Consider the following 22,255-nt stretch of genomic DNA (forward strand, 5'->3'; position numbering starts at 1 on the left):
GCATAGGATGTGATGATTACTGGCTTCCTCATGTCCACATCAAAGTCTTTCGTGACGAACTTTACAGATATAGTTATATTATTGAGTTCTGACTGGCATGGTAAAGGAGTGGGTAGTGTTTGTGTGTGTGTGTGTGTGTGTGTGTGTGTGTGTGTGTGTGTGTGTGTGTGTGTGTTTACTTTGTTTATTATACTGCATCAGCATTCTTTGCCAGACAAGTATTTCACAGGAGACAGGCTTATACTGTAGATGATGTTGACTGTAGACGCAGTGGTCGGTCAAGATAGCTTAAATAAAGCTCAACGTCTTTTTAAATTTAAAGTGCTCATAGTTTTCTAGTATGAGACAAAAAAAAAAACGCCACTTGTTTAAATCTGACACAGGGGCGGTTCTAGGATTTCATCTTTGGGGGGCTTACAATATACAATATACAACAATTTGGCACACCTTCAAAAAGACATTCAGATAAACAGTGGCGCCTATGATCTGTATCCACAGCTGATACACTTTACAGGCGCCACTGTTTACAGAACTTGATAGCTGATCCGTCTGGATGCCCACACCGTTGTAGAGGAGAAGGAAGAACCGTTATCTAAAGCATTAGCATATCTCTAACGTCTCTGTCCTCGTGTAAACCGCGAGGTAACGGAGCGAACAAGATGCAGGTTACAAGCGTAAATGTGTGTTATTCTGCTGAGTTGTAGGAGTAAAAAAACAACAAAACAAACATCTATTTTAAAGGAATATTAAGAAAATAACGACTTGCTCATCTGCCACAACTGAGACACAAACCACTGTGAAACAGCGCACATGAACGCCGCCACCTGACGTCAGATCCCGCCCCGTTTGCTTCAAATCTTCTTGTCAAACTGGTCCATAATGTAAAGTGCAACGATTGAAGGAGATTGATTGAGTTTTTACAGCACATTATTTATTTGTTTGCCTATATGTATTTTATTTATTCAATGAACTCGTTGATTGTGGACACACTGCAACACATGCAAATACCAAGGTAAGAATTAATATTTTTGAAAGTGCATGTGATCACTTGTTTGGTTAAATACACTATATATTTTATAGATATTTTTATATGCACTCTATATATTTTAGAGTGTATGCACACTGCATTCTTTATATTTTCTATATGCACTCTATATACTTTCTATTTGCACTCTATATATTTTCTATATACACTATTTTTTATATACACTCTATATTTTCTATATACACTATATTTTTTTATATGCACTTTATATATTTTCTATATACACTTTATATAGTTTTTATGTATTTTCTATATTCAATCTATATATTTTCTATATACACTCTGATAAGTTTTGTACACTACCTCCTTTCATGAGTCATGGTACAGACACTGTATTCTATTTTGTCCAGGAAAGAACTGCATTCTAAATAAAATCGATAAAATGAAGTATATTTAAGCTTTTATGGTGTCATTTGATATCCATTACTCAATTATTAATCCATGCTATGATATGCATGCTCATTCATTCTCAGCATTGTGCTATCAAGTTAGAAGGAAGAACTAAAAAAGAATCGGGTTTCGAAATAAAGGATTCACTTCCTTTCTTTGCTGCACTGTGTGCAATATACTTATTTACTACTGTTTGTGTTTGATTAGCTTAGTTGGATTGGGTTTGTCTATTTTTGTGACAGTAAAGATCAGTCTTTTTTTTTATGAATAAACGTGTGTGGAGTCTGCATGTTCTCCCCGTGCCTAGGGGGTTTCCTCGGGGTACTCCGGTTTCCTCCCTTGGTCCAAAGACATGCATGGTAAGTTGATTGGCATCTCTGGAAAATTGTCCGTAGTGTGTGATTGCGTGAGTGAATGAGAGTGTGTGTGTGCCCTGTGATGGATTGGCACTCCGTCCAGGGTGTATCCTGCCTTGATGCCCGATGACGCCTGAGATAGGCACAGGCTCCCCGTGACCCGAGAAGTTCGGATAAAGCGGTAGAAAAATTAATGAATGAATACCATTGTAACAATTCAGTAATACACATTATGTTCAGTATTACTGCAGGAATTATTTCATTTATCTGGTGGAAAAAAGGAGGAGCTAAGAGGGAAACACTGGTGGAAGCATTCCTTTTTATGCATGTTTAAGATAATAGACAAACAACTATAGACAGACAAGCATAGCACAGTGATGACATTTTCTGTTAAACTCAGAATAACATTAGAAATCTTGTTCTTGTTCTGCAACAGAAAAGAACCTTTAAAGTTTATACAGATAGTCAAAAGCAGTTGTCTAGGTATAAAACACTATATTACTGTTGTTTATTATATGGTTTTAGCTGTTAGAAAATACAAAGATCAGAATAGCATTATTAATGTACTAGGAGAGTAGGAAAGTATATTATATGTATTAGGGAGAATTATGAATAAATGATAAACTATAATTGACATACGTCCATTTTAGCACAGCTGAAGCGAAAGACAAGTGCACCATTGCACCTGCTAAGTGTGATCGATTCCATTGTAACATTGATGACTCGTGAAGCAAACTGTATGTTCTGATGAAGAAGTCAAAAGATGAAGGAAAGGATAAAGATGTTAAAAATGTAGACACAAACGTATTCACACTAGCAGTAATGTTTGTAGGATCATACATGAAAACTGCATTCACATATTTGTATTGATCATAATAACAACATTGCTGTCTATTACAATATTGCTGTATATAAGATGATATACGAGATGATACTGTCTGAGACGTATCCTACAACATTAGCTGCGTTACCATACGTGCTACAGCAGGTTTAATGGTCTCTTTCTCCTAAAGGTTGTGTTTGTTTGGCTAATCCCTCAAGACTCCAAGATTTTCAATTTAACATTAGGATTTCAGGAGTAATTAATTATTGAATTTAAAAAATGACTTTTCGGGTTGTGTTCAGTTATAATACAGTCGGATTATCTTTCCCCAAGAAAATAACTATAATTCTATCAATAAGGATATTAGTACTGTTTAATACTGTATAGTCCTATGGTTAGAATTCTTATTTGGGTATTTTTTGGTGTCAGCAACCATGAGTGGATAAATACAGTGCGTGACTGTAGAAATGACAATATCAAGATTATCTAAAATATTCTGCAGTTCTGTCCCCTCTTCACCACTACTTTTTACACTATATATATATATAGATATATATATATATATATATATATATATATATATATATATATATATGCAGGGTTTCTGTGACTGTCCAAAGCACATGATATGAGGAATGCATTTCTGATTGTGTCTCTGTTGCTAAGCCTCTAGGCCCTATAGTCTAGGGGTAACACATCGTTTCATACTGTATACTGGCGCCACCATGTGGTTTAAAGTTGCAAACGCACTACAAATGCTGCTTTTGAGTGGAATTTATCCCAGGGATTAAAATTGGGCTATAGATTGTTTAAGTGCAGTGTGAAAATCCCTCTTGAGTATCAGTCAATATCACTACCCAACATTTTTTCATTAAAACTCAGACAGGAAAGATACAATGCTAAAATCATGAATGTAGTATTACTTATTAAATTACTGAATAATAAATAATATTGAATATATTAAGTCAGTACTTGCTAAAACAACTGGGTTTCTTTATATATAATCATTTTCTTTCTAAAAAAGGAAAAAATACTTTTTACTTAATACAATTTTAATTCTTTCGTCTTCAGTTTTTTGCAGTTATCATATTGGTGCTATCTCTACTTACAATTAACCAAATAAATCAGAACTAAGCAACTTTCAGGTGTCTTTTGATTTTGACTGCTTCAAGAATGGAGCCCATTGCAAAAGCAGGAACTTTTGTGAACATGAATGTAAAGGTACAAAACTGATGAAAAATTTACAATAATATTCCACTGGAAGTGGCAGGAAGAGCCAAGAAATGTTTCTATTATAGAAGATGGCAGATCACAGCGAACCACACACACACACACACACACACACACACACACACACACACACACACACACACACACACACACACACACACAAACGTTACACAGTGGCTAGGCAAAGCAGGCGAAAAACTTGGTAAAAACAGGTTTTGAACTTTAACTGAAAACACTATAGAGTGATTCCACGAGATCCGAGTGCATTGACACACATTTTTTGCCTTGAGATACGGGCAAATTTTTTGAGATACGAGCATCCGAGCCGCTGTCGCCGAAACAAAGAGAAGAGACGAAGCGATGAAGAAAATTACGCAAAATTAATGTAAAGAAAACAGAAATTGTAGCAATTAAGTTCAGTTAAGAGAATTTCAATAAAGTTCATTAATTTTAGTGAAGTTTAGTTAAGTTCCATTTAAGTGTAAAGTAGCATTAAGAGTGTACAGTAGCGAGTAAGTGAACGAAAGTGAGTGTACGTAGGAGACAAAATTCCTCCTAACTCCTCCGCCTGTTTACTCCTCCCTCAACCTCCATGCTCATCTTCCATTAGCTCAAGTCGTCTGATCTCCAAGGTAAATAATCCATAGTAAAACCAGTTTTTTTTTTTTTAACATTCTTTTATTTGTCATTTTTAGATACAGGTCCTGTACATTTTTCATATTCAAAACACAAACAAAACAACTGGAGTGGAATTTTGCGAGCTGGAACGGATTAATGGGATTTCAATTCATTTAAATGGGGAAAATTGCTTTGAGATACGAGCAAATTGAGATACGAGCAAGGTCGAGGCATTACTGTATATTGTCTTACCTGCTACTGCTGCTACACGTTTGTTCGTGCCACATATGTGTTGTAATATAGTAATTTACCAATAAGTGTCACTGTTGTACTATGCCATCTAGTGTATAGTGATGGGAAGTTCGGTTCATTTCCGCGAACCGGTTCTTTCGGACAGTTCGATTTAATGAACCAGTTCAAAAATCCAGTTCACCAGTTCTTTTACGTCCTGATACAATGACGTCATTCACAATGACGTAATGACGCAAATTCCATCATCCCGCTGACGGCAGATATTAATACAATCAATTTAACACATTCGAAAAGTTCTTTGTAATCATAACTTTAGTTGAATACGTTTCTTACATTTACGTTTTACAGGCATTTATGTGCAAACGTGGATGTTTTACGTGTCTTAAAGATAGAAAGTTAATAAACTAATCTTCATCAACTTACAAAAAGCGGCATATAAAAATACAGACTAACCTGCACAACAGTCAATAGTAAAATTAACTGACATATATTGAATGACATATATTGATTTTTTTTTTACAAAAATGTTTAGCCTATGACTAGTTACTATGCATATCCCAATATGTATAATTTGCTCTGAAGGTTCACGCAGGCGCAGCATCAACAGTATGTCGGACGCGTCCGAAACAGTTCTCAGTTCATTGTACTGGTGATTCGCTGTACCAGTTCAGTTATTCAAGCATGCGCAGTATCAACAGTTCATCGGTTCTCGGACGCGTCCGAAACAAGCAGTTCTCAGTTCAGTGTACTGATGATTTGCTGTATCGGTTCAGAAATTCACACATGCGCAGTATCAACAGCTTGCTCGCAGTTCTCTCAGCACATGTCAATTCAGTGTACAGGAGTTACATATACTCCGGGATATTAGTTTATTTAGAGTCGGACCGACTGTCAGGCATGACTGAAAGTGAGTAACTTTAGTAACTTGTGGATCAGCACTGACTCAAGACGCGAACTGTTTAGAACGAATCAGTCCGATTTGGTGAACCGGTTCATCCAGTTCACTAAAAAGAACTGGTTCAAAAGAACGATTCGTTCATGAACTGGCCATCACTACTAGTGTATCACTGCTGTTCTGTTACTTCCTGCTCTCCATGCGTTGAATAAAAACATACGTGAAAATTCAACAGGTTATGGGCCCAGATAATCGCTAAAAAGGTTGCTTTTACACAGGATTTTGTGTGATATATACAGTGTTGTGGAATTCACAATGGAGGATAGACTGTTTATTGAAAAGCTGAGCGTACTGGGCAACTTGGAAATTTCAAATGGAACATTTAATGGACTATGGGGCATGGTGACGGAGACCGACAATGTGTCAGAGGGAGCAAATGCACAGACAATGTCTTGCAGCTTGTTATCAGATATAACTGGGGTGTAGTCACATTATGACCTTTAGAGGACATAATGTGACTACACCCCAGTTATATCTGATAACAAGCTGCAAGACACCTGTCACGATGTGACACAGTGAGACACAGGCGAGTGAGGATCCAAATGCAGTTTAAGGTTTTTTAATAAACAAAACACAAACAAACCGGTAGGCAACGCGGAACAAACAGGAAACGGGAACATGGACATGCACACACCAACAACGACCAACAACATTGAAGTGAACAGACAGAGTATATATGGTGAACGAGAACCAATCACAAAACAGAGACAGACAAGGACTAAGACAAAACACCTGGGGAAGAGATTGAATGTAATTAGTGTCCATGGTAACAGATAGGTGGGCGGGGTCAACAATTAACATCAGGGAGAGACGGCAGACAGAGACAAGGGGAAACAGACAGACACGTTACAACACCTAAAGAAGCGTGGGATATGTTAAAAGGACATTTTGAGAGAGACACTCTTGCGAATAAGTTGTTTCTGAAGAAAAAGTACTTCAGATGTGAAATGAAGGAAGGAGAAAGCATAACTGAACATTTGAAATGAATGAAAGAACTAACTGACCAGCTAGGAGCGATAGGTGTTGTGATTGAAGAGGAGGATCAGATTGTAACGCTGCTGGGTAGTTTGCCATCAAGCTATGCTACAATTTTCACTGCTCTGGAAACCAAGTTGGACAATTTAACGCTACAGTTTGTTCAGCAAGTATTAATAAATGAAGAACAAAAGCGAATGTCTGCTGATGGTAACTATGGCAGTGCTGCGTCTGATGGTGCGTCAGCGATGTCAATGCAGATTGGTGGCGATATGCAGTCCAACTCCTAGACGGTGAGAACTGATATATCCAACTCGTGGAGATGTTACAATTGTGGGAAAGATGGACATATCAAGCGTGATTGTCCAAGTAAAACAAAAGGAATTACAATCCAAAGGAATAAAACCCACAAAGCAAAAAACGTAAAGTGAACATTCAGAAGATTAGTCTGAGAGTGGTTTTATGTCTAAAGAGCAGGCCCGGCTCCAGATATGAGATGAAAGGTGGGCCAAGTGATGTTCCAGGTGGGCCGGTCGGATGGGGGCGTCTTTAATGCTTTAATCTCTCATGTCTATAGTTTTAATACCATATATTTAAGACAATTGTTAGGGTTGTTTGTTATGGTTTTTTTGTGCATATTTTGGAACTATTTAGTAACTTTATTCATATAAAAAGGGTTAACATTTTTATTTTTACATTCTCTCTTTTTTCATTTGTAATATTTTTTGACCCCTTAACAGATCTTGTGTCAATTAAGATAACTTTAGATCTGATAAATAGGGGCAATTCTTTTAAAATATTAAACTATTTTACATCAACAAAAACAAACTTGTTACTTGAGTGAAGCATGAACTGTAAGAATTGGGTTTTGTTAAAAAAGGGGAAGCTCACTGACTGCTAAAAACTTAACAATACATGCCATGCTTTTTATGTAATAGCGATTCCTTTCTGTCTGTTGGGGGCCGAGCAAACATGCTACGGTCTCCGCCGACACCGATCGGCGGCAAAACTCTGTCCATGAGGTCGAGGATTGTAAATGAGCTTGGCTGCATGCATGATTTTGAAGACCACGGTCACGTGCTAATGCTGTTTTCCAGTTTCGAAAACCTGTCGAAACGAACGTGTCATTTTCAGAGAAAGCAACACCGAACATTCGACACGGAAAACAAAAGCATGCATCGCGATCTACAGAATATTCAAGCCACGGCCTTAACTGATACCAAGCGGCCGAAAAACATCTCTGTCTTACTCCAAAAAGAGTTCGGGGGTATGATTTCAGAACCGGCTGGTAAGTATTCACCCTGTTTAAATCATTCGGGGCAGAATTGCTGCATCTTTGAGTGGGTGTATTTGTGCTTTTGACACCATTCTCCGACCTCATTGCCGCAAATGGATGAGGAGGTGGTAGCTATGTCCTGGAGAGCTAAAAAGGTTTTCATTTGTCCTTTCGGAACAAGAAATCGGTACATGTTGTATTTTATTAGGCTATGGTGTGTTAATCAAGTTCACTAACAGTTCTAATAAAGTTACTGTGAATGTTGTTTATTTCTTTATAAGCATGTCCGTTTACCTCAAAGGTTGCGTGAATGTGAATAAACGAGGTAGGTCTGTCTGTTGGTCTAGAGCATTTATTCTATTCGGACGAGACTAGTTCTACGTGGGGGTAAAGTAATTATTACCAGAGCTTCTCTGTGATTTTAGTCCCGTCCGAATGTGCCATCTCGGTAATCATTACGGACAATGTCAGTAAAGATTACGGTGACTTTTACCATCTGTAAAAAGGTCCGGAAAAATTACCTCAGGTAATACTAATCCCGTCCGAATAGACCCGCTGTAAATATGTACGGTAAAATTCCGTCATTTCCTGTTTAAAAGCGCGTTTTTCAAGCATGGAGGCGCCAAGATGTCTGTTTGCGCACGTGATAACAGGAAGCAACGTCATACGCACAAGACGACAAGGAGGTTACTGTGGTGCGTAAAGCGAGTTACCCCTCCCATTTCTGCTAGTTTTACTGAGATGTCTTGTCCCATGCGAATTGGCCAATTAATATTACAGAGGTCCTGAGGTAAAATTGCATTACTCCACGTCCCCACGTAAAACCAATCCAGTCCGAATAGTGCTTATGAGGGGAAAAAAGGGGGTTGGGCAGAAATTAGAAAATAACGTATCTCGAGCTGAATTGAATATCGCACCAATTTTGTAATTGGCTGTTATGTGGTGTGGGGCCAGGGTGGGCCAAGCCTCTGAAAGGGTGGGCCAGGCCCATTCTGGCCCCCCGTGGAGCCGGGCCTGCTAAAGAGACTAACCAGGACAAAGTGATGCAACAGAAAAATGGAGATCTCCGAGGAATGGGAACACAAAGATCTGATGGGCTGTATCAGCTGGATGTCGAGGGAAATTCGCCTGACTGTCATTATGCGTCAAGTGCATTAGTAACAGCCAGCGTATAGCACATGCAATTGGGTCACACCACCAAATTGAAGAAACTTAAAAATCTGGTGAATGGAATGGACTTTTCTGCAGAAAAAGAAGTTCTCTTCTGTGAAGCATGTGTTAAAGGCAAGCTGTCTGGAAAGCCTCACAAGCCAGTGGGAGAAATCCGTTCCAAATGCAAATTGCAGTTGGTTCATAGTGATGTCTGCGGTCCCATGCAGACTGAGTCTATTGGTGGGTCAAAATATTTTGTGACTTTTATCGATGACTATTCTAGATGTTGAAAAGTATACTTTATGAGGCAGAAGAGTGAAGTGCTTAACAAATTCAAGGAATTTAAGAAAACATTCTCCAATGAGTCTGGAGAAAAAGTGACAAGACTAAGAACGGACAATGGTGGAGAATACACATCTAAAGAATCTCAAGAATACTTGAAGGCTCGAGGTATTCATTGTGAAACAACTGTGCCTCACACACCTCAGGAAAATGGTGTGGCAGAAAGAAAACGTATACAAAGACGTATTGGGCAGAGGCAGTAGCGAATGCAGCATACAAACAGAACAGGCTACCCACATCTGTTCTAAAGCAAGAGACACCCTACCAGAGATGGTATGATAAAAAGCCAAATGGAAGTCACATGAAAGTGTTTGGTTGTGTAGCTTATGCACATGTTCCAGATGCAGAAAGAAGAAAACTTGACAAGAAAGCTGTGAAGCTATGTTTCGTGGGATATGCCAACAATGCGAAGGGCTACCAATTGTTCGACAAAGAAAAAAGAAGGATTCTAATACGTCAGGATGTGATCTTCAATGAGTCAGACTTTGACCGGAAACAAGAAGTGGACATTTCTTCATCGGAGAATGAAGTTAACGTGAACTATGTTACTGTCGATAAGACTGCTAGAGAAGGCGGCAAAATCAGAAAACCACCCAAGAGATTTGGATAGGATGAGTTTGCTGATCTGGTGACAATTGATCATTATGCTGGTGTTTGTTGTGTTGAAGAACCAAGTACAACGAAAGAAGCAATGATGAGTCCTTACGCAAAGGAATGGCAGGATGCGGCTGATTTGGAATATGAATCGCTGTTGGAAAATGAGACATGGGATTTAGTTGAGCTACCAAAGGATCGGAAGGCTATAGGATCAAGATTGGTGTTCAAAGTCAAGCATCAGAGTGATGGATGAGTGGAAAGATAAAAGTGCAGACTCATTGCTAAAGGATACTCACAGAAGCATGGTGTTGACTACGATGAGACTTTTTCACCCTGGTAAGATTCAACTCAATTCGTACATTACTGTCTTTCGCTGTTCAGAATAATCTACATGTACATCAGATGGATGTAGTAACTGCATTCCTGAATGGACATCTGGATGAGGAAATCTACATGGAATAACCAGTGTGATACAAGACAAGAGGTCATTATACGGGCTGAAGCAATCTCCTCGCTGCTGGAGCAAAACCTTTACAGAGTTCATGAAGAACATTGGCTACAATCAGAGTACATCCGACCCATGTGTGTTTGTAAGATCTCGACAGGAGCTGGAGATATTAGCTGTGTGTATTGATGATCTGATACTAACCACAGAGTCGATGGAAAGTATGGAAGAGCTGAAACTTGCTCTTAAGAAGCGCTACAAGAACTTTCCTATATCTTGGGTATCTCTGTCATCCAAGACAAGGAGAAGAAATGTATGTTTCTTCATCAGAAGCATTATATTGAAGCAATTCTTTAAAAGTATGGTATGAATGATGCTAACCCCGTTGCAACTTCAGCTGATGTAAATCAGAAGTTAAAAAAAATGACAGTGTCAGTAAGCCTGTGAACTCAAGTAACTACCAGTCTATGGTAGGTAGCTTACTGTATGCTGCTATGGCAACACGTCCTGACATAGCACAAGCAGTGAGTGTTGTATCAAAGTTCAACGCAAATCCAAGTACTGCGCATCTGACAGCTGTGAAGAGGATACTACAGTACTTGAAGGGTACGACAGAACTCGCTCTCAAGTATGAGCAGTCAGAATCTGGAACCTTGATCGGATTCTCAGATGATGATTGGGCTAGAGATCAGGACGATCGTTGCTCAACAACTGCTAACGTGTTTCTACTGAGTGGAGGAGCCGTGAGCTGGCTCAGCAAGAAACAATAAACAGTTGCTCTTTTGACAGCGGAAGCCGAGTATGGTGCATTTAGCCAAGCATCTCAAGAATGTGTCTGGCTTAGACGATTACGGAGTGATCTGGGAATGGATGCAACGCCAGTGGTGATCCTAGAGGATAACCAAGGATCCATTGCAATTGCAAAGAATCCAGTTGAACATTCAAGAACTAAGCACATAGACATACGCTATCATTACATTCGTGAGTGTGTGCAGAATGCACAAATACAAGTGCAATACTGTCCTACACATAACATGAAGACAGACATCTTGACCAAGCCATTGGTTAAACAAAGGTTTGAGTATCTTAGAAGTGAGCTAGGACTTTGTTTCATTTAATTCTATTTAGTCTGACTCTAAAGAGGCTAGACTGTGTTTAGTGTTAGCATGGCAAAAAAGAAAAAGATATTACTAGTTTGCGTTAGTATAGTTTATTGACTATTTTCTTTTGTTTTGTTTTTGTCAAAGGTAATATGTTCTTTACTATAACATGACTTAATGCTATTGTAAATTAAGTGGGAGTGTTGTAATATAGTGATTTACCAATAGATGTCACTGTTGTACTATGCCATCTAGTGTATCACTGCTGTTCTGTTACTTCCTGCTCTCCACGCAGGGAATAAAAACACGTGAAAATTCAACAATATGAGTCCTAATTTTCTTAGAAACCCATAGCCTAGAATCTTATCTTGTCTTGTCTTTATCAATTTAGCGTCTTAAAAGACAGATGCTGCCTTAAATCTAAGCACATGTGGAGCAAAAACACGTAAATTACTAAACTAAAGAATCTACAACATCAACAGTGTTACAGCAAATGCTTATATTATGAAGACAAAGACTGTAGGACTCAATATGCTTCATGTGGAGACAACATTTTTTAAATTACTTCACTTTTCTTTTGGTTAACATTTAGTTGACATTTACAGTATTTAGCTAATGCCAAATTATGAATGGAAATTATGACAGGCATCATACTAAGCAGGAAACAGTAACTAAGACAGTGATTAAGCAGGAAAGACTTCCCCTTGCAAGTTAAACTTATTTTTATTAGAAGTTTATTGATATTATTTAGCATTCATAGACCCAGCTCTGTTTAACATGGTGTATTATTTATTATATCAGTAAAAACCTGTCTAGTTTAATGGTTAAAGTGCAATTTTAGGTCACATTAATATCTGAATTATGCAATGCCATTTCATCATTAATAGCAATACTGCCTAAAATTTAAACAGATTTTAATAATAGACACTGTATATTGAAACACTAACATTAGTTTTATATGCAGTGAAAGAAAACCTATAAGAATTTGAATGCATATTGACTTGTATTAATTAAAACTCATTACTACTTATAATTTCCCCATGTTATCTAGTATATTGCATGAAGTCTGGAATGACAGTGTTTAAACTAACTCAGCTTTATGTGTGAGCTTCTCTTGTTAACACAGATTTTTGTGTTAAATCATTTTAGAAATTCCATCTTCCTGCCATTATAAACATAGATTAATGGAACAGAAATAAAAGAATAATCCATTTCTAATAATAGAAGAATAAGACTTTCAAACCCTCTGATTCAGACAGGATTCCCCTTCTCTGTGATTCCCCTGGTAATTCGTTCCCACAAACATAAGAAATCCTGCACTACGTCTTGTAGTCACCTACTAACCCTCTACCTACTGGTTCCAACTGCAAAGGAGTTTTAATGTTATTCTGAACGCCCTTTTTTTGTTCAATTATAAATTAGCAATTACAATGGATTGCTGCGAATTTGCCCAGTGCCAAGCATTCATCCCAGGTTCCCAGGGAAATCCTGGTCACAGATTGGGGAAAAAAACCCTAAATGAATGCAAACACAGCAACACATAGGAGCTCGAATGTTAGTATATTATGCAATTATGTTAGTACAGTTGTTAGTATATTCGAGACGTATCTCCTGTTTTGCAATTATACTTCTAAAATAGTAAAATAACTGAATTAATTTTACATAATGCCAAAAAGCACTTTTGGGCTCTTAAACAAATTTCGTAACTATTAAGTGCTCAGCCGAATTCTGATATAAAGCGACAAAAAAGAAGAAAAAAAAAGACAAAGGAGTCAAATAAAACAGAGGAAGAGAAGGCGTTATATGAGGCATTTGTTATATGGAACAGTGTGTGCCACAGACTCTAGTTCAGGGGTGGCCAACCCGCGGCTCCCAAGCAGCATGCGGCTCTTTGCCCGGTTTCATGCGGCTCTTACGTTCATACCGAAGTTTGTATTTGTGTCTTTTTATTGTGCGTGTTCGCTTCGCTTGAGTTCAATACGGTATTTTTGTCAAACGCACATGTGAGTGGGATGAAAATACCTCAAATTTTCCCAGTAGGAGCAAGATCATTTTGTTTAAACAATTTGTGTCAAGTTCGCTCTCAAAATGGCAGTGAAAAAAAGGTGATGTTCATATGTGCCCATGTGTATGATGTGGCTTTTTGTGGTAACACAGCAAAAATGTGCCTCTTGGCCTCTGACTGGTTGGCCACCCCTGCTCTGGATCATAAAATCAATTTGTTTTATCAGTGACTTCTTCTCGGGACGGCTCTCTTTAGAAAGTCCTCAGTAAAAACTTGCACAACGGAGATATTTGCACATATGGTTTTGCAAATTGATGTCATCACCCTCAGATCCCGGACGTCTTAGGATTTTGTAGATTCTGATCTTTCCTGTGGATGTGTAGGCATCTCCCAACTTCCCATGGAAAACAGCACAATAAATCAGGTGTTAGACACAGCATAGCTTCATCAAACAGTTTCATGCTTTATGAGATAAACTTAGAAAAGACTAGATATTACAAAGCACAGAATAGCATATAAAGCACATAAGAGTTTTGTGAAGAGAAGAGCATATTTATTTTACCTTTTTTAAGATAAAATGGCCAGACAAATTATCCCCAGACCCAGAGGTATGAACACAAATTCCTGAACTCTACGGTGACCTAGAAAGACATGCAAAATAATCATAAAATATGATATTAATGATAACAAAAACAAAATATTTCAGCCTTATAGAATGAAAAGAATGAAAATTATTTCGATATACTGTAATACACATTATCAGAGTGTGTTGGGGCCCTTTCCCATAATCCATGCTATTTATCACAACTTTCTTTATACTGTAAAACTATAAAAAATTACTGAATGTAATACAGTGCCATCCACTATTAAAAAAGAATAAAGGTCCTGCCATGGCCATCCTAGTACTCCTGAAAGTCTAGAAAGCCTTTATGGTGAACTGATGAGTAGAGTCCACCTACATGGACCTTGAAATCTAAAGAATTTTGTATTGAGGAATATCCCAGATCCCTTGACATGCATTCTCTAACCTCAGCAGTCATTGTAAAAGACTCCGTTTAAAATTGTAATCAAAAAGGTTCAACAATAAAAGATTTTTCGCAGCCTGTTTACGCATATTTACCAAGGGTAGTAATTTAACCTGAGGAGGCACATGTAATACATGCTATTTATGGCATTCATGAAGATGGATAATTTGTATTTTTACAGACCAGGCCAAATGCCCTTTTTGTTCAAAATGTTACAAGTGTATTGGATGCTTAAAATCTATAGCTGCCAAGCTACACACAAGCTTACCTTGAGACACACCATTAGTAGTGTTATCTTGTGATGGGCTTGGTGTTACATTCGCTGTGACACTTTCTGGAACAGAGTATTTCATGTGTATAATAATTTTTCATTGTATTATGTTTTACAGTTTATTATCTTGTCATCTTAATGCTAATCGACACATTTCAGTTGATTGCTGTTTTGCACAATACATTACAATACCTCGTGTAACTGCTGCTATAATACTAGGGTTTATTCGCGTATTTCTGCACATGCAATATTTACTGAACATACAGTATTTACACTGGTCAGCACTGCTTTTGTGAAAAGTCTTCTATTTTATGTTTGCACTACCTTTTGTCCTGCACTGTCTTTCTTTCTTTTTGTCTTGTCCTGCTCCAGGTTGCACAGATGGACTTTATGTGGCTAGGACTAACTTACTTAAGTCCTTAGCTCTGTCTTTGTTTTATGTAGCACCATGGGCCTGGAGAAACATTGTCTGATTTCACTGTGTACTGCAACAGCTACAGTATATATGGTTGAAATGACAATAAAAGCTTCTTGACTTGACTTGTGTATCCCTGCACAATGATCTGATCTCCCCTTCAGTCACAGCTCGAACCTTTGGGGTAACCATGGACACCCAACTGTCCTTTTCTTCGCATGTTGCTAATGTGACACACTCATGTCAGTGCCTTCTCTACAACATGAGAAGGATTTGCCCATTTTTTTTCACACAGGCTGCTCAGGTACTTGTCTAGTCTCTTGTCATGTCAAGACTGGACTACTGCAACTACTGTACATATGAACACAATTCATCCCCTGCAAATGATCAAAAATGTTCTCACACCACCCCACTGCTGTGATCCCTCCACTGGCTTCAAGTAGCTGCATCAGATTCAAAACAATTAAAAAAAAAACTGCTCCCACTATCTCTCAGGGTAAGTATACAGCAAGACTACAGCACTGAGGTGTTGGAAAGAACTTCCCCTAGATGTCAGAACAGCTGAGATACTGGCTATCATCAAACCACGGATGAAGAAGAACCTCTTAATGAAACACTTGAACTAGCACTTTTCCATTCCTACAGTATGTGTATGTTTCAAAAAACAAAAACCCTAGTCTGTAACCTAGTGAACCTTATGAACCGGTGTTATATTCATCGATAGAGACTTGAAAGCACTTTTGTACATTGCTCTGGAAAAGAGCATGTGCCAAATTCCATAAAAGTAAATGTTAGCTCATATTAATAATGTGAATAATAAATCATGCATTCAATCTGTATATGGGACAACAAAAGTACATTGTTTACATATTTTCTTCCATGTTCACTAACATTTTCATCATCTTAAGCTTGAATAGTTTACATATTACCAAGGTAGAGTGAGATAAGAAGATGTATTATATGAAATAATGTAAAGTAACTATGCAAGTATGAATACTCACGCTTATAACAAGCCAGAAAGTCATGCTGAAAAACACAAAAACTATTTAAATCAGTTGAATTTGCAAATTCAGCTAAGTATTATCCTAATCATGCCATTGCATACAATACCTTTGGCTGGACACAGTGCACCTTCAAGCGAAGCTGGGGGGCTAGTAAGCTGCACTGGACAATTATATTTGGGGATGGTTTTACATTTCCATGATTGGTGTCATTCTACAAGAGGAAAAAAGAAAACAGTGTGTATGACTTGACAGTGTGGTGAGTCGTAATGATTACATTAATTATGTTCTAGTGAAAATTTAATTAAAAAACATATAACATTTTAATTTACCATGTGCCTAAGACTCCAATAACATTCTTTATATCTTTCATAAAATGAAGACGTGTCCAACAAAACATTGCCCTTTCCGTCACAGGTGATGTTTTCCTCCACAGAGCAGTCTAAACATAAAAGATTTTCATTAATCAGCCCTGTGACTTTGAGGAGTGTCAGAGTGAAGGAGACAATTAAAAGAGTATGTGGGCCAATGTGAGCGTTGGTGAGAAACTGAATACAGACAGACAACAGAAGCTATAATCAAATATTTATATAAAAGCTGTATATTTGTTCCAAGATGGTATATTAACAATGAACAAATAAAATACATATATCAGCAGATTTAAAAATCTTTGGGTTTGGCCTATTTATAATGTAGTTCCTAATTTATAAAATCAGACCTAATTTAACTTTTGACTTATTTATAAATTTAAATTTTCTAATCTATTTATTTGAGCTATTGGATTTATTAAATACATTTAAATGGCTAGATTGTATATATACTTTTCCCCAACACTTTTTTTAAAATTTGTTTTAAATTTAAACCCTGGTAAATTCATTTAAATGTATAAACAGTTCTGACTGTATCACTCATATAACTGTGGATTTTCTAAACCAAACTTTCTGTCTTATAGTTTCTGGTTGAATAATTTGTGCTATTTTTGGCTCTGAAGCTGACTGTTCCTCGTGCCATGTAAACAATAAAAATGACAAGTAGAGCTGCCCAGGTTTTCTTTTAAATCAAAGTGAGTTATAAAATGTGCACTATATTAGGATAGTTTGGTAAATAAGATTCACCGAGTTTCTGATCAGAATACACATCGGTTATTGAGGATGAATGAATTTAATGAATCATACACGACGCCTGACTTGGGGCTTTAAGCATCTCCATCATTTGTCGTCAAGCTTTACAAAACATAATGATCTGTGAAAACAAATCACGTACCTGTGAGGCAGCATCCAGGGACACAGAACAGAACACAGAACACCGGAAAAAACAGAACACAGTAAAATGCAATTCGGGCCATATTTTTCTCACAAAAAAGAAAAAGCTTGTAGACAAACGAACTCTCGGGTGTCGGTAGCAGATGCTACTGCTAATGCTAATGCCGACGATTCAACGAAACGAAAGTAAATTAATAAATTAATAAATGCCATCCGTAGCTAAACTCTGATATTCTGAGATATCTGAGTTGTCCCCCAATAAAAATTATTTGAAAAATATCGCACTCTCTATTGTGAAAAATATATGGATGTATACCTAAATAATTGTGTAAGTAGGAAATAAAAACACGCAAAAATGCATTTAGAAACATTGGAGTTCCCCCTCTCCTTCCTCAAAGTGGTTTGACCCACTGCCTGCTTTCCCAGTACATCTCACCTACTCTGCACAGTACACACGAGTCACGGGTGTGGCTGCGGCTCAGTTCATTTTAAACTCCATTAAGTAGTGGATTTTATCCACTTTAAATAAAGCGATTCTCCTTAATGTAGTTGATGCAGACTCGTTCATAAATTAGTTGCGGCAAAAATGCTGATTACCGATGTAATTTTCCATGAATCTGCAATATTAGCGATTAAAATATTACTTATCTAGTTAACGTTAGCATGTTTACAATAGCTTGTTGTATAGTGCACTGCAACTAACACGCCAAAGCCGTTTCCCATGCATTGTTTTATTTGGGACGACTTGGCATAATGTTAATTTAACATTAACGGCCACAATTAGCATATTGTTTAGCTGTGCATTTACACTGTGCTACGTCCCAAATGACCCCACTGTATATTTTTGTATAATCAATTTCTATTCTGTTCTTAAGTGTCTTAATTAATTTTAAATAAAATTTTAAACCTTTTTTATTTTCTTATTTTTATTGTTGTGATTACTTTGTATAATAGTTTTACTTTCTTTGAAGAAAAACTTTGAAAATAACCATAATGACGCAGTCTCTATGCTACAATAATAATAATAAAAGCAACGTTTTTCTCTGTGGGGACATATCTTTATAAGTACAAATTGATTGTATTATTTGTGTCCCCTTCAAAAATTGCTCATGAGAAATTTAGTTAGTAAAGCGCAGTAACATGCAGAACACCAACAGTTATTTTCCTGTGAAGTTTGTCATGTCCGCTTTATACATTTTAACCATTCACATATTGTTGCAATTTATTTCGTTAGGGTTTGTGTCCTTCCTGTGTGATGAGATTTTATTATTATTATTATTATTATTATTATTATTATTATTATTATTATTATTATTATTATTATTTAGTGGTAATGTGATCTTTGTATCTTTTGCAGGTCTTCTGGGTGAATGATGTGACTACAGTTCAATTCAATTCAATTCAATTCAAGTTTATTTCTATAGCGCTTTTTACAATAGACATTGTCTCAAAGCAGCTTTTCAGAACATAAACACAGCAAGGTCTCTTTTCACCACACGGCAATAACAGTGCAGTAACCTGCATAACACCAGAGCAGGAGAGACGAATCTGTGTGTGTTTACAAACCAATCACGCTGAGTACGTTTTAAACATATTAATACATTTGGATAAAAAGTTTAATTTCACCTGGATACAGAGACTTTTGCGAAACCACTTTCCTGTGTCATTTCCTTTCCTAATGCGGTTTATCGTAATCATTTGCTTCGTTAGGGTTAATGTCCTTCACGTCTGACGAGATGTAATTATTAATATTATTATTAATCAGTATTAATGTTATAATAACAATGATCTTTTGCAGGTCTTCTGGGTGAATGATGTGACTACAGCGAGGTCTCTTTTCACCACAATAACATAAAAAATCAGGTTTAACTGTGAGTATTAATTAATTAATTAATTAATTTGTTTAATTTATAATATTTAATAATTATTATTTGTATTGGAAATAAAAAAAAAGTTTTTCCCTTTTTTTCACATGAACATTGATTAGAGTTTCGTTGTGTTATTGCGATGCTTTTCTGAAATGTATAACTGTGCAATTTTTAAGTAAAATTTTGCTTAAAGTAAAAGTAAAAAATATTTACAGTAAACACCTGAAGAACAGTATTAACTTTGTCTAAGGAGAATTATTATTTTTCCTTGACGTTAGTTGTTAGAGGAAAATAAGTAATATTTATACATTTACATTTACAGCATTTGGCAGACGCCCTTATCCAGAGCGACGTACATAAGTGCTTAAATCTCTAACATTGAATACATTAATGCTGGTTCACTAGGTTACATACTTAAGATACCATGAGTTTAAAACATTTGTTCAACGTTACAATGAAAAGTGTCAAAGTTTTTTTTTGTTTGTTTTTTTAATGCAAAAGATAAGGGAAGAAGTGCTAGTTGAAGTGTTTCCTGAATAAGTAGGTCTTCAACCGCCGCTTGAAAATAGCCAGTGACTCAGCTGTAGTAAATTGTAGTACTGTAATACTGTAATACTGTAGTAAATTGTGTCGAAATAATCGGAACTGCTTTAGTCAGTAAAAGTTTAATCTTGTTTTTCTATCCCAAAGTTTTTTAATATGTTCATTTTAAGCATAATCATAACTGCTCATTAGGGCACCATTCAATAATAATAATAATAATAATAATAATAATAATAATAATAATAATAATAATAATAATAATAATAATAATAATAATAATAACAACAATAATAATGATGATAATACACATTATCATCATTATTATTGTTATTATTATTATTTATTATTATTATTTATTATGAGTATTTTATAAATATTTGTTCCAATAATATTAGCAATTTAAGTGTAGCTATTTAAAAACAACATCAAAAACATAAATAATAATAATAATAATAATAATAATAATAATAATAATAATAATAATAATAATAATAATAAAAACATTTTGTCACATAAACTTTGATCAGGGTTTCTTTAGGTCAGTGCGATGCTCTCTTGAAATTAATCACTGTTCAATGCTAACTACAATAATATTTAAAAAAAAAAAAGAACTATTTTGTATAGTTAACGTTAGTTCGTAGACAAAAAATACGCGATAGTTTCAATATCAAAAGAATTAAATCTTTCAATATTAAAGAAAAAAGGATTTAAACGTCTTTCCATCACTCAACGTTTCTTAATACGTTCATTGTAAGTTTCCGAAAGATGATTCTACAACATCTCTAAAAATACAAATGCTTGTTAAACTCATTTCAGTGACTTTGATATTTGTTATAATTCCGGTACAAAACGGATACAATAATGCCTGTTTATGTGGGAAGGAATGTTAGCTCTGCTACTCTGTCCAATAAAAAGTCAAGATATGTTTTCCAACCACAATAGCGCACACATGCAGGCCATCTGTAAAATGTTGAATAAATGCCAGCAGGGGAACTTCTAATATATTTTGATGATGACAGCAAAAGCAATATGTGTGTTTATCATTATTCATCTGCTCCAAAGTAGCCACTTTTGTCTTTAGTCCAGAACGACAAAAGCTGCTGAATCAATGTTGATTATAAATGCGTAACTCAATATTCCACACTGTATGATGACTGTGGTAATCATTCAAGCATGTTCATAGCTACTACTGTGAGGTATTTTTTTCTTTCTTTTTTTAATTAGACACTTTATTTTATAGTTTGAGTTTTATATCACAGACACAAAAACACTACTTACACATACACAGAGAGAGAGAGAGAGAGAGAGAGAGAGAGAGAGAGAGAGAGAGAGAGAGAGAGAGAGAGAGAGAGAGAGAGAGAGAGAGAGAGAATTTATAACACCTAAATTGAAAACAGTTTTGGAATTGTCAAATGGTTTAACCCTGGGAAACGTTGCTAATAGATTTGTACACTCATAGAACATGAATTACTTATGTACTTATTATTTCTTAAAACTTTCTCCTGATAAACAAAATCTACTGTATGGTACTGATAATAAAATGATATGAAACTGTTTTTAACTTTCACAGTATTTTACAGTTATCTGATGTATTTGTAAATACATCATATACTGTATGTGTTGTAGTGGAAATTTTATAAACAGTGTTTATGTGTGCTTTTATAGTAAATTATCTGTGTTAGACTAGGGAGAGAGTACAGGAGGCCAATGTTCCTGCGATAAACGTTCCAAGTGCTAAAAGGATGGGAACCCTTGGGGAGTGTGGGTGCATATGCTTAATAAGATCTGACTGAGAGGTCACCTAAACATAAATGCACACACACATACCAGGCCACACAAGCACACACCTAGGGTATAAAAGGGAGAGCTGAATCATTAGACTTTGCCTCTTCACTTTGTACCATTTTTACTTCTTTGCTTTTACCACCACCTCTGAGTCTGATTGTGTTTTTTACATGTAGATCAAAACTGCCACCACATTTTTGGAGGTCCCATGGAGATATCCGTCGTCTGTGTGCCAGTTTCAAGGTCTGGTCCGGACCAACCCGAAGTTACATGTAAGTTCTGTGAACTGACTGTGTGCTGCCGCTGCATGCTGACGACCACAAGCAAACTAAAAATAGGAAATAAAGAGGCATTTGTCTGGTGACTGATTGTTGAGAGGAAAAAATGAATAATCGCAATATCGCATGTGGGTGATGTACTGTGGATTTCCAGAAAAAGGTAGTTTTAGTGAAAGGCAGTTAGAAAGGTTGAGAAAGTTTTCAGGATTGCAGGTGAGACCTTGAATTTTCTCAGCTGTCGCAGAC

General features: G+C 36.4%; 1 long non-coding RNA gene across 1 annotated transcript; it reads left to right on the forward strand.

Moving 5' to 3' along the window:
* The first annotated feature begins 868 nt into the window (after positions 1–868).
* Positions 869–22,004, forward strand: LOC125140837. Its single transcript, XR_007140100.1, has 3 exons — positions 869–1,012; positions 19,334–19,406; positions 21,908–22,004. It is a non-coding gene; the product is annotated as an uncharacterized LOC125140837 (long non-coding RNA).
* Positions 22,005–22,255: the final 251 nt, after the last annotated feature.

The sequence above is a fragment of the Tachysurus fulvidraco genome, chromosome 3 (assembly GCF_022655615.1).
Source record: "Tachysurus fulvidraco isolate hzauxx_2018 chromosome 3, HZAU_PFXX_2.0, whole genome shotgun sequence".
In the NCBI taxonomy this organism is placed as follows: Eukaryota; Metazoa; Chordata; class Actinopteri; order Siluriformes; family Bagridae; genus Tachysurus; species Tachysurus fulvidraco.